The sequence below is a fragment of the Mytilus californianus genome, unplaced genomic scaffold (genome assembly GCF_021869535.1).
Source record: "Mytilus californianus isolate M0D057914Y unplaced genomic scaffold, xbMytCali1.0.p SCAF_10, whole genome shotgun sequence".
In the NCBI taxonomy this organism is placed as follows: Eukaryota; Metazoa; Mollusca; class Bivalvia; order Mytilida; family Mytilidae; genus Mytilus; species Mytilus californianus.
The window spans coordinates 36,445,565-36,458,559 of record NW_026262582.1 but is presented as its reverse complement, the minus strand read 5'-3'; the positions used below and the strand labels follow the sequence as shown (position 1 = coordinate 36,458,559).

The 12,995-nt window shown below is 32.7% G+C and overlaps 1 protein-coding gene across 4 annotated transcripts in view; it reads right to left on the bottom strand.

Moving 5' to 3' along the window:
* Positions 1-1,272, bottom strand: part of LOC127718044 (uncharacterized) — a 69,960-nt gene extending 68,688 nt beyond the window's left edge. For all 4 annotated transcript variants that reach the window (XM_052223941.1, XM_052223942.1, XM_052223940.1 and 1 more), the window contains exon 1: positions 1,230-1,272. The gene's annotated coding sequence lies outside the window, so the exon portion shown is untranslated. The remainder of the gene's footprint in view (positions 1-1,229) is intronic.
* Positions 1,273-12,995: the final 11,723 nt, after the last annotated feature.

Sequence of the window (12,995 nt, the reverse complement as noted above, 5' to 3'; positions counted from 1 at the left end):
GGAAAAGCTATTAAACGATCTCGAAAACGAGTAAACTCTGCTATAAACAATTATGTCTTGAAGGACGGACACTGTATTATTCATCAATCTAATATTCGAGCTCGAGAAATGAACTAGTATAGGTTTGACGAAACTCACTTATCCGATAAAGGGTACGATATATACTTAAACAACATTCAAGAGGAAATTGAAACTTTCTTATCATCGTACAAAATTCGCCTTTTCCCCGAAGTATAATTGAAAATGGACTTTCTAAGGGTTTTTTAGGGGGAGGGGCTTTAAGATAGAAATTAGTGTGTCACTCTGCAAACTATTCCTCCTTAATTGTGAGGATCCTCTGTGCCCCAGTGGTCTGAGTAGTTCATCTACTGTATCGCTAGCCAATCAACACTAAGGTTGTATCTTCGAACCCCGCACATGGCAGGTGTGTTCGAATATTAATTGACAAGGATTGTCAGTTCTCCTACCGAACAATAAAACATAAAAAACCATACAACAAAAAGTTGGCAAACAGCTATGAAACATGTTAAATATATATATATATATATACGTTATTAAGAAAACTGTTCCATAAAATACTGCTGGGCAATTGAAGATGATGCTTCAAATCAGGAAGACCTACCGACTTAAAACAGGAACATATATACATTTCCCAGCTTAAAATCAGTAAAATGTGCTGCCTCTCAATTTACAATGCGGGACTTAATTGTATCGACCGATTGGCTCAGAGTTAAAAATATTTTCTGAATATGGTGACATATCTTTCTTCGGACTGTGAACTAGAACGTTAAAAAACCGGATGAGCGTGTTTGTGTATAATACAAATCAGCGTCTATATTCATATCACTTATAAAACTAAAGTCATGCATGTCACATAAACCGTCAAGGAGTTCTCGTCCTGATATCCATGTATTATTTGCAACTAAACGTTACTGTCTGAAACACTAGTCCGTCATAATCATATCTAAATTCAATCTAATAGTTTATTGAAGCTTTAACAAAAAAATCTTAAGACACTTGCTTTTTGGTCCTTCTTTTGCAATTTTTGCATATATACTCAAAATTTGTCAATATATAATCAAAATTGCAGCTTTGGGTTATCTTTGACTGTGTATAATGTGTTTTAAACACTCCGCACGCCCCATACCCGTTTTCTTGTCGATATTAGTTTTGGATAAAGTAGATCTAAATATATTCATTGCATTCACTTCATATTTATGTTAACTTACCTCGTTTATTTCTTTCATTTCATCTATATCGATCATAGGCTCTAAAAATAAAAACCTTTGTATAAAAAAAATACGAAAAGGAAAAAAATGTGAAAGTATATTATTTGGATGATTATCAGCGAACATGAAACAAAACTGAAATTACTTTTATTTCAAGATTGACAGATTTTTTTATTTATATTGTGAGAAATAGATTCGGGTGAAATTGGCCCTAACTGTATTAAAATCCAATGTTCATCGTAAAAGTTTTGCGATCCCCATTATTTAGCAGGTTAAATCTATCTAACGAACATACAGCATGTGCAGTATGGCAGTCAAATTAATATTACATTTTGTTAGATAAAATCACGTGTACTTATATCCGCCCTTTGTTGGTATATTTCAATTTCCTTATGAAGATCATGATATATGATACATGAGTAGCCTTCGTCGTTTTAAATGGGGAAAAGTATAATCAAGCCATCTGTGTGTTTTTAGATACGTCGTGAAAGAAAATATAAATCATTAAACCCGTATTAGTGTATACACCTAGGAGTATTTCTTGTATACATATATTTCATTAGGTATATTTTTTTTTTTAATTTTATTGACAGAGGTACTAAGTATTTGACATCAAAAAGTAATTCATACATGAAACAATGATTACTATATGATTAAATATGTCAAAATTTTGTTTTAGAAACTCTGAATTTATGACAGCTTCAAAAAGAAAGGCGACATTCAAACTCATAAGTCGAAATTAACTGACAATGCAATGGCAAACAAAAAAGACCAAAGACAAACAACAGTATACAAAACACAGCATTTTATTGAGTTGCTATTCAATGTAAAGACGAAAGACTGATCGACATCCTCTTCTGTGGTATACATATTAAAGTAGTAACGTACTGATGTGCTATTTTCTTAAATTTTGTCCTTGGTAAAGGGTGTAGATGTGAAAATTGAGATTACCAGATAATGGTTGATTCAGCATATTTAGAATGCAACGTGCGCAAGGTTAACATGGCACCCACAATCTCTTTGTCAATAAAATGTTTGAATATTTGGTTTTAAATGAACTTTTTAACATTAATTTGAGATTGTGTGATACTATATGACTTTTTAGATAATCTATTTATTTAATCATATATTTTTCTTATCTGTTCAATGAAATCTACAATGCACAGAATGGAAGGAGAATTTTGTGTGTTTTTAAACATTCACCCAACACAACGATTTGAGGAAGTATTACACAAACAGGAAATAATATCAGTGTATTTCATTGATCTTATTTCAGAGAAATGTGGGTTGTTGAATGATTTTGTTGGCAGAAATTCGGGCGGTTTTAACTTGGTCTAAATTAAAACGAGATATCAAGGTATTCAAATGGGCAAGTACGTTGAAGGAAATTAAATCAAAAAGACATATATATATATATATATATATATATATATTGCAGAACATCAATTGGATGTCGAAAAGAAACGAAATTGTACCGATTATATGTTTGATTTTACTTCTTTTGGCTGCTCTTACTTGACAGAGTACCAGGATGTCCAACCACAGAGTAGGTAACCTGTCAATATTATCAAGCAGTGCGGTCGATGGTCTTCTGTTGCATATTTACGCTATAATCGTATCTAAGTCCTTAACTTTCATTATAGCTCATGAATACACTGCTTTCTTTTTATATTATAATACATATTACCTCCTTTTAGTTCAAAATCTACTTGATTCGTCGAATCTTCAATTGTACATTGGGCACAGAAAAATGCAAAAACAAGATACGGGGGCCCAAACATTGGTCTTCAAAGCAGAGGGGCGTACATACGCTGGTTTGGAAAAGGGGGTACGTTGTGGAATGAACTTAATGCCACTGTCTCGCATGCAATTGAGAGTTTTTCTCCTCCTGTCATGATAATTATTCAACTTGGTTCCAACGATCTGATTAAAGTTAAAACCATTGAATTAATTCAAATATTGAAAGGAATCTTCTGCGTCTGCATCTATTATTACCTAACACTCGCATCGTATGGAGCAAAATGTTAACGAGAAGGTTTTGGCATGGTGCAAAAGATGGAAAAGCTATTGAACGATCTCGAAAACGAGTAAACTCTGCTATAAACAATTATGTCTTGAAGGACGGACACTGTATTATTCATCAATCTAATATTCGAGCTCGAGAAATGAACTTGTATAGGTTTGACGAAACTCACTTATCCGATAAAGGGTACGATATATACTTAAACAACATTCAAGGGGGAAATGAAACTTTCCTATCATCGTACAAAATTCGCTTTTTCCCCGAAGTATAATTGAAAATGGACTTTCTAAGGGTTTTTTAGCGGGAGGGGCTTTAAGATAGAAATTAGTGTGTCACTCTGCAAACTATTCCTCCTTAATTGTGAGGATCCTCTGTGCCCCAGTGGTCTGAGTAGTTTATCTACTGTATCGCTAGCCAATCAACACTAAGGTTGTATCTTCGAACCCCGCACATGGCAGGTGTGTTCGAATATTAATTGACAAGGATTGTCAGTTCTCCTACCGAACAATAAAACATAAAAAACCATACAACAAAAAGTTGGCAAACAGCTATGAAACATGTTAAATATATATATATATATATATATATATATATATATATATATATATATATATATATACGTTATTAAGAAAACTGTTCCATAAAATACTGCTGGGCAATTGAAGATGATGTTTCAAATCAGGAAGACCTACCGACTTAAAACAAGAACATATATACTGTTCCCAGCTTACAATCAGTAAAATGTGCTGCCTCTCAATTTGCAATGCGGGACTTAATTGTATCGACCGATTGGTTCAGAGTTAAAATTATTTTCTGAATATGGTGACATATTTTTCTTCGGACTGTGAACTAGAACGTTAAAAAACCGGATGAGCGTGTTTGTGTATAATACAAATCAGCGTCTATATTCATATCACTTATAAAACTAAAGTCATGCATGTCACATAAACCGTCAAGGAGTTCTCGTCCTGATATCCATGTATTATTTGCAACTAAACGTTACTGTCTGAAACACTAGTCTGTCATAATCATATATAAATTCAATCTAATAGTTTATTGAAGCTTTAACAAAAAAATCTAAAGACACTTGCTTTTTGTTCCTTCTTTTGCAATTTTTGCATATATACTCAAAATTTGTCAATATATAATCAAAATTGCAGCTTTGGGTTATCTTTGACTGTGTATAATGTTGTATTAGGTGAAAATTATGGCAAGCCGTTTTACTATTTATTCTAACTTCAAGATATCTCATATAATATATAAGATATCTTATATAAGATATCTTATATAGTTTTTAAGATATCTCATATACTTTATAAGATATCTTATATAGTTTATAATATAAAAAAGAAGATGTGGTATGATTGCCAATGAGACAACTCTCCACAAGAGAACCAATGACACAGAAATTAACAACTATAGGTCATCGTACGGCCTTCAACAATGAGCAAAGTCCATACCGCACAGTCAGCTGTAAAAGGACCCGAAATGACAATGTAAAACAATTCAAACGAGAAAACTAACGGCCTAATTTATGTACAAAAAATGAACGAATAACAAATATGTAACACATAAACAAACGACAACCACTGAATTACAGGCTCCTGACTGGGGACAGGCACATACATACAGAATGTGGCGGGGTTAAACATGTTAGCGGGATCCCAACCCTCCCCCTAACCTAGGACAGTGGTGTAACAGTACAACATAAGAACGAACTATAAAAATTTATCTTATAAAGTATATAAGATATCTCATATAGTTTATAAGATGTCTCATATAATTGATAAGATGTCTTATAAAGAAAATTTTATGAGATATCTTATGAATTATATAAGATATTTCATAAACTTTATAAGATATCCTATAAACTATATAAGATATCTTATAAACCTTATGAGATATCTTATAAAGTTTATTAGATATCTTGAAGTTAGAATAAATAGTAAAACGGCTTGCCATAAATACCATTAGAATCTACATCACGACATGTGGTACTGTGAATTTAAGTAAAGATTGAACGACTTTTTGAAAATGACCCTGGTATATTATAAACAAGTCCTAGTCATTTCCACTTAGCAATCCTATTTTGTATTTAATCAATGTACGGTATTACATATCAAGGTGTACGGAAATACACGACATCCATACGATATTAGATCAGTGACTTTTCTGTTCGATATGCTCATTCTCGGTATTTTATGTTGAATGGCAAGGAAAAAGTTATACATGAATACTATCTACGAATTATCTAGTTACCGGTTTCCTTCTAGAACATTGTTGTATCAAACAGGGAACCAAATGCCATTCATTGGGAACCAAAAGTGTACAGAATTACCCGGACCGACTCTACAGGAAATAAATGGGGAATGTGTCCGTGGGACACAGATGATGCCCCCGCTTGCATATAACCTTATAAAGGGACATGACTCAAGAGTGAAAAAGTGACGCTACCCAAATTTGTACTCGATCTGAATTTTGTGGTAATAAGAATTGTGTATAAGTTTCATAACATTTGGTTGAGGCAAACTTAAGTTAGAGAACGGACACGAAAAATTCAGCAATTTTTCCATTTGTAAAGGAGCATTACTCTAGAACGGTAAAAGTGACGCTACCAACATTCAAACTTGATCTGTGTTTTGGGGTAATAAGCATTGTGTATAAGTTTCATAATTATTGGTTGAGGCAAACTTAAGTTAGAGAACGGAAACGAAAAATTCAACATTTTTTTTCATTTGTGAAGGAGCATAACTCTAGAACGATAAAGGTGACGCCACCAAAATCAAACTGGATTTGTGTTTTGTGGTAATAAGCATTGTGTATAAGATTCATAACATTTGGTTGAGGCAAACAAAAATTTGACAGACACCAAAAAAAAAGCAGCAATTTTTCCATTTGTAAAGGGGCATAACTCTAGAACAGTAAAAGTGACACTACCAAAATTCTAACTGGATCTGTGTTTTGTGGTAATAAACATTGTGTATAAGATGCATAACATTTGGTTGAGGCAAACTAAACTTAGAGAACGCGGAAACAAACAAAAAATCAGCCATTTTTCCATTTGTAAAGGGGCATAACTCTAGAACGGTAAAAGTGACGCCACCCAAATTCAAACTTGATCTGTGATTTGTGGTAATAAGCATTGTGTATAAGTTTCATAACATTTGGTCAAGGGAAACTAAAGTTAGAGAACGGAAACCAATTTTGTGACTTACGGACGGACGTACAGACGGACGTACAGACGGACAAGGGTAAAACTTAATATCCCCTCCACTACTGCAGGGGCATAAAAACCCGGAATCTTTTTTTAACAGTTCAAAATTATGATTCCTGACATGAAACAGGCACTGATGATAATCCATAAATCCCCCTCGCCTATGTTTAATTAAATTCTAATATGATGTTCTTCAAATGCTTTGAGTACACACCTCTGGTAAAATATGAATATTTCTGCAACATCATGAGTGTCTGCTCTGTTCCAATCATTCTGATTCCCTGCTCGTAAATATGCAAGAGTCAATGTACTAATTCAAACCTATTTATTTTTTGTTTTCTTTGAAACATAATGCGGAAATAGCAAATACAGCAGTTTTTCCATTTGTAAGGGACATAACTCAAGAACTGTTTATAAGTGACGCCACCCAAATTCAAACTTGATATGTATTAATTGGTAATAAGCATCATAAGTGTATAATTTTCATAAAATTTAGTTCAGGCAAACTAAAGTTTGAGAACAAACACCAATTTCAGCAACGCATATACAGACGGATGTACAGACCTACCTACAGACGGACAAGGGAAAAGCTAAATCCCTCTTCGCCAGAGGGTATGGTCATAAAAAACACCTGTAGATATATATGCAATAATGTTTATTGTTATGAAAGACATTGTAAACATTTAATAAAACACAAAGACTATGGGGACCTGCTATAGATTCTAGATATGACTTTGCTAACTTTTTCTATATATCATCAGTAAAAAATTTTGAAGCTTGAAAAATCATTGCCATATTGGGTAATTCACCATTCAAATAAGAAAACATATTTTGCTATCAATACCATTACACTGCATTTAAAAATACCTTTGAAAGTTCATTAACTGAATAAAGATCAACATATTGTAAACCAAAGTATTTAGTGGATAATTTTTTTTTTTGCATTTAGCTGTTTCAGGCAGCCTTTACAGTGATATATTTCCATGATTTTCTAAATTTGATTTTACTGTTTTCATACAGAAGAAAATTAATGTTTGAAATACTTGTGATGATTAACATTTATGTTCTTGCTTTACTCGCACAAGTTGCAAAATTAAATTGTTCTCGAAAATTAGTTTTTTTACAGTAACATGACTGCATTTTTGGCATATATGACATATATAGGTTGTATTATAGGCCCATTCTCCTTATGTTATGATTGATCAAATTTCTGTTGTCTTGAAATAATTTACAGAATTGAACTGAAATAAATTATAAAATAATAAACAATAAAAATTCATTTAATACAGAATGATCTGTAATAAGACCATGGACTTTCAAAGGTCACACACTATTATAACCTTTTCATGGTAAGGTCATTTCCACTATCAATACATACAAACTTATTTCTTTAACTATAAAGGTAAAGTCAAACAGATTAAGTCAATTATTTTCATAAGCTTTGACAATTCTAAATTCTGCATAAAGATTTTCAAAAATGCAATAACCATAACAAAAATTGTACAAAAATGTGTATATCTCTTTTTTATGACAGTGTCAGATTTGTTGGTGAGGTTAGTTTATGATATCATTCTTAAGCTGATAATTTAATTCAAATATCAAAAGTAGTTTATAGTTGAATTGTGTTGTTTTAGCTTTTTTTTCTATTTATGTATATATATATTACAATTTGATATACAATTACAGTTTTATTGGCCAAGGTCAAAAGATTATAGACAAAGGTCAAATGATTTTCATCAGACAGACATTTGTTATACATTTGTATCTAAAAAATATTGCCAGCCTGTTTACATGCAATTTCAGATAAAGCTTAAACTAACAACTAGAGTGTGGAAATTTCAGTAAAGGGGGGATAATCCAAAGATAAAATAAAAAGTTTACACAATGATAACATGCCTCTTTAGGTACCAAGAAATGAAAGCTACAGATTGTCATGACAGATTTTTTAGTATGAAATGTAATTCTGTGTAACTTTGAAATACATTTTGGTTTAAATTTTGGACAAAGTCCTGCAATACCAACATATTCAAATGTATATATTGTACATTCAGAAATTAAAGTATGACTTTCCATCATTATTTGACAATCTCTATTGATAAATACACACATCTCTTTCAAAATTTACAGTACTGTAAATTCAGAAATTTTTGTTGTGTTTTTATTACTGCAAAACTATCAAGCGAAATTCTCAAAGGGAAAGACCAACAAACTTATATACTGTAAAAGGCAGATTGGTCTGATTAAAAACACAAACAAAACCAATGTAATGTTGATAAAGACTAAGACCACAACGCCAATTCCACTTATCTTGGATGCATCATACTAAAAGATAATAGAAAATAACATACAGAAAAAGCCAAGGTATGCAATACATTAGCAAGACTTCGGTCAATCCGGAAATCCAGCCAGCACAATCCATGAACCACATTCTGAATCTAAAGCACTGTGAAATAATTCGCACAATATGGTTCAGTGGTTCAGGATTTTAGTGTGTGTTAGTGAGTAACCTGCTTAAAGTAATGGCCATCAATACTAGCTGCCTAAAGAAAAATCAATCGAATATAGTAAGACAGGTTTTTATAAGATCAACTGCAGACGTTGTAAGAATTACGACAGATCTCGAGCAACGACTGTCTATAGTTAGTTAAGCCATGTACTGACAATGCCACGACATGGCACACCTAAAGAAGCCTCCTATTGAAATAAAAAAATAGAGAAACACAACGGAGAAATGGACAGGGACGAAGAAGATACACTGATGTATTAAGTCATTGATTGAATACGAGGATACAAAAATATCCCTGAATGTGTATCATCTCATTGGAGATCCATGAATAGGTAACAAAACTACAATGAACTTAAGTATGAAAATTGAAAACCGTTTTGCGCATGACCCTTGTAGAAAATAAATTCAGCCTATTTCTATTAAAAGTTTGTGATCATCGTAAGAGTCACCTATCCCTTTGTTTATTTTCTGGACATTACGCTCGATAAAATATTTCAAGTATAAAACAGTGCGATGAACGTAAAAATAATTGACAAATTTAGAATTGTACTAATATCCGGCTTTTGTTAATATTTCCGTATTAAAGATGTGATACATTATCATATATTGCACACAAGTTGTTTTGTTTCGTTTCTAAAGAAATAAGTTCATGCTATACGATCATTGTGTTAAAAAAATTCTAAAGAAAAAATACAAACGTATTTTGGATGTCTTTTAAAATTGTCTGAAATATAGTTATAATATTTCCGTACTCCATGAATTCGTTACAACAAAATTATTATATTTACCTGTGTACGTTATTTTATTTAAAGCCATTTTGTCCAACATTATAGTTGTCTTTCTGATATTGTTTTACATCTCCCCCTTTTTATTAATATTGTATTTATATTGTGTCTGAGATCAAATTTATTCGTTCAGTGTATGTTTACTTGTTTTTGTATTTGATTGAGTTAAGCCATTTCAATTGATATTTTATAGTGTATTTTTCTATATTGTAATGTAACACCACTACTTCAGGTTAGGATGAAGGTTGACGCCTGTTAAAACGTTTAAACCCGCTGCATTTTTTTTTTTGCACCTGTCCTAAGTCAGGAACCTGTTGTTCAGTGGTTGTCGTTTGTTGATGTGGTTCATAAGTGTTTCTCGTTTCTCGTTTTTCATATAGATTAAACTGTTGGTGTTCCTGTTTGAATGGTTTTACACTAGTCATTTTTGGGGTCCTTTATAGCTTGCTGTTCGGTGTGAGCCAAGGCTCCGTGTTGAAGGCCGTACTTTGACCTTTAATGGTTTACTTTTTACTAATTGTGACTTGGATGGAGAGTTGTCTCATCGTCACTCATACCAAATCTTCTTATATCTTTATAAACTGTTAAAAATGTTATACTAGTTTCCATCTTTTTCTTGAATACATATAATTGGATGATAAGTCACAAAAACATCAAACTATTTCATGATATAAGGCTGAAAAACATCGGATATGAAAATGTTTTTATCATATACATTGTGTACTTCGACTAGGATAAATATCATTATATAAAAAATTTTACTTGAAAAAAGTATCCGTTTGAAATAGAAAAATTACATTTTTGATAATTTCGACATTTCTGTCAACAATTGCAAGGAAACAATAATACTTGAACAAAAAGCGTTTGTCTACTCTAACACAGCAGACTTCATTTATAATGTGGTCGTTTTATTCTCATTGAATGCTGTCTATTACAGAATGCAATTCTGTTTAAACCTAATTGAAATCCCGTGGAGAATTAAACCCATACTACAGCATGGAAAGGTTTTATTTTCAGAGTACATTATACTAGTAATTGCATTTTGACTGAAATGTCTCAACAGTAAGAGATATTTGAGGTGATTTGGCTAATATTTTAGGTCCTTTTAGTCATATAGTTGTTCGCAATTTTCGTGTCTTAATTATAAATCCTTGACTTTCAATTTTGCAGCATGAGCGTTCCTGTTGAAGGTAAATCAAGAAAAGCGCTTCAGACGCATAAAGTTAATTAAGTGTTATTTTTACTTTGAATAAGGAGAAAAGCACGAAATACCGGTAGGGGAATTCCGTTGTTAACATTTCTGGTTAAAACTTGACATTTTTCTTTTAAAGTTAACATTTCTCAGTTTCAAGTTGACTTTCTCATTTCGAGTTGACTTTATCATTTATAAGTTGACATTTCGCATTTTATACTTCTAAGTTGACATTAATCAGTTACAACTTGCAATTCTCAGTTACATGCTGACATTTCTCAGTTACAACCTGACATTTCTCAGTTACAACCTGTCATTTCTCAATTTCAACTTGACATTTCTCAGTTACATCCTGACATTTCTAAGTTATAACCTGACATGTTTCAGTAACAACCTGACATATCTCAGTTACAACCTGACATTTCTGAGTGACAACCTGACATTTCTCAGTTACAACCTGACATTTCTGAGTGACAGTCTGACATTTCTCAGTTACAATCTGACATTTCTCAGTTACAATTTGACATTTCTGAATGACAACCTGACATATCCTTATTGACAACCTGACATGTTTAAGTTAAAACCTGACATTTCTCAGTAACAACCTGACATTTCTCAGTTACAACCTGACATTTCTCAGTTACAACTTGACATTTCTCAGTTAAAACTTGACATTTCTCAGTGACAACCCGATATTTCTGAGTGACAAACTGACATTTTGAGTGACAACCTGATATTTCTGAGTGAGAACCTGACATTTCTCAGTTACAACCTGACATTTCTGAGTGACAACCTGACATTTCTCAGTTACAATCTGGCTTTTCTCAGTTACAACTTGACATTTCTCAGTTACAACTTGATATTTCTCAGTGACAACCTGACATTTCTGAGGGACAACTTGAGAGTTCTCAGTTACAGCCTGACATTTCTCAGTAACAACTGACATTTCTCAGTTACAACCTGGCATTTCTGAGTGACAATCTGTCATTTCTCAGTGACAACCTGGCATTTCTGAGTTACAACCTGGCATTTCTGAGTGACAACCTGACATTTCTCAGTTACAACCTGACATTTCTCAGTTACAACCTGACATTTCTCAGTTACAACCTGACATTTCTGAGTGACAACCTGCGTTTCTAAGTTAATAACTGACATTTCTCAGTTACAACCTGACATTATTCAGGTACAACTTGACATTTTTTAGTTTCAATTTCGCAGTTCTTATACCTAATTTGGACCTTAAAAATAAGAACTGTCACTTGGAAGTAGAAAATGTTTCTTTAAAACTGTGAGATTAAAAGTTGGAAGAGAGAATGTCAATTTGTATGGATTTTTGAGTTGGTACCAAATATAATATAAATTTAAACAACAGTAGTTAACCGATGTTAAAATCTCATCAATCGATTAAGAAGACAAACCAAGGAAATAAACGAATCTGGTGGAACCGCATGACCTCATTAAAGAGCGAAACTGGTACATCGACTGGATGACAACCTGACATATCCTTAGTGACAACCTGACTTGTTTAAGTTACAACCTGACATTTCTGAGTGACAACCTTAAAATTTCTCAGTTACAACCTGACATGTTTAAATTAAATCCTGACATTTCTCAGTTACAACCTGACATTTCTCAGTAACAACCTGACATTTCTCAGTTACAACCTCGTCATTTCTCAGTTAGAACTTGACATTTCTCAGTGACAACCCGACATTTCCGAGTGACAACCTGACATTTCTGAGTGACAACCTGACATTTCTCAGTTACAACATGACATTTCTGAGTGACAGCCTGACATTTTCTCAGTTACAATCTGACATTTCTCAGTTACAATTTGACATTTCGGAATGACAACCTGACATTTCTCAGTTACAACCTGACATTTCTCAGTTACAACCTGACATTTCTGAGTGACAACTTGACATTTCTGAGTGACAACCTGACATTCCTCAGTTACAACCTGAGATTTCTGAGTGACAGTCTGACATTTCTCAGTTACAATCTGACATTTCTCAATTACAATTTGACATTTCTGAATGACAACCT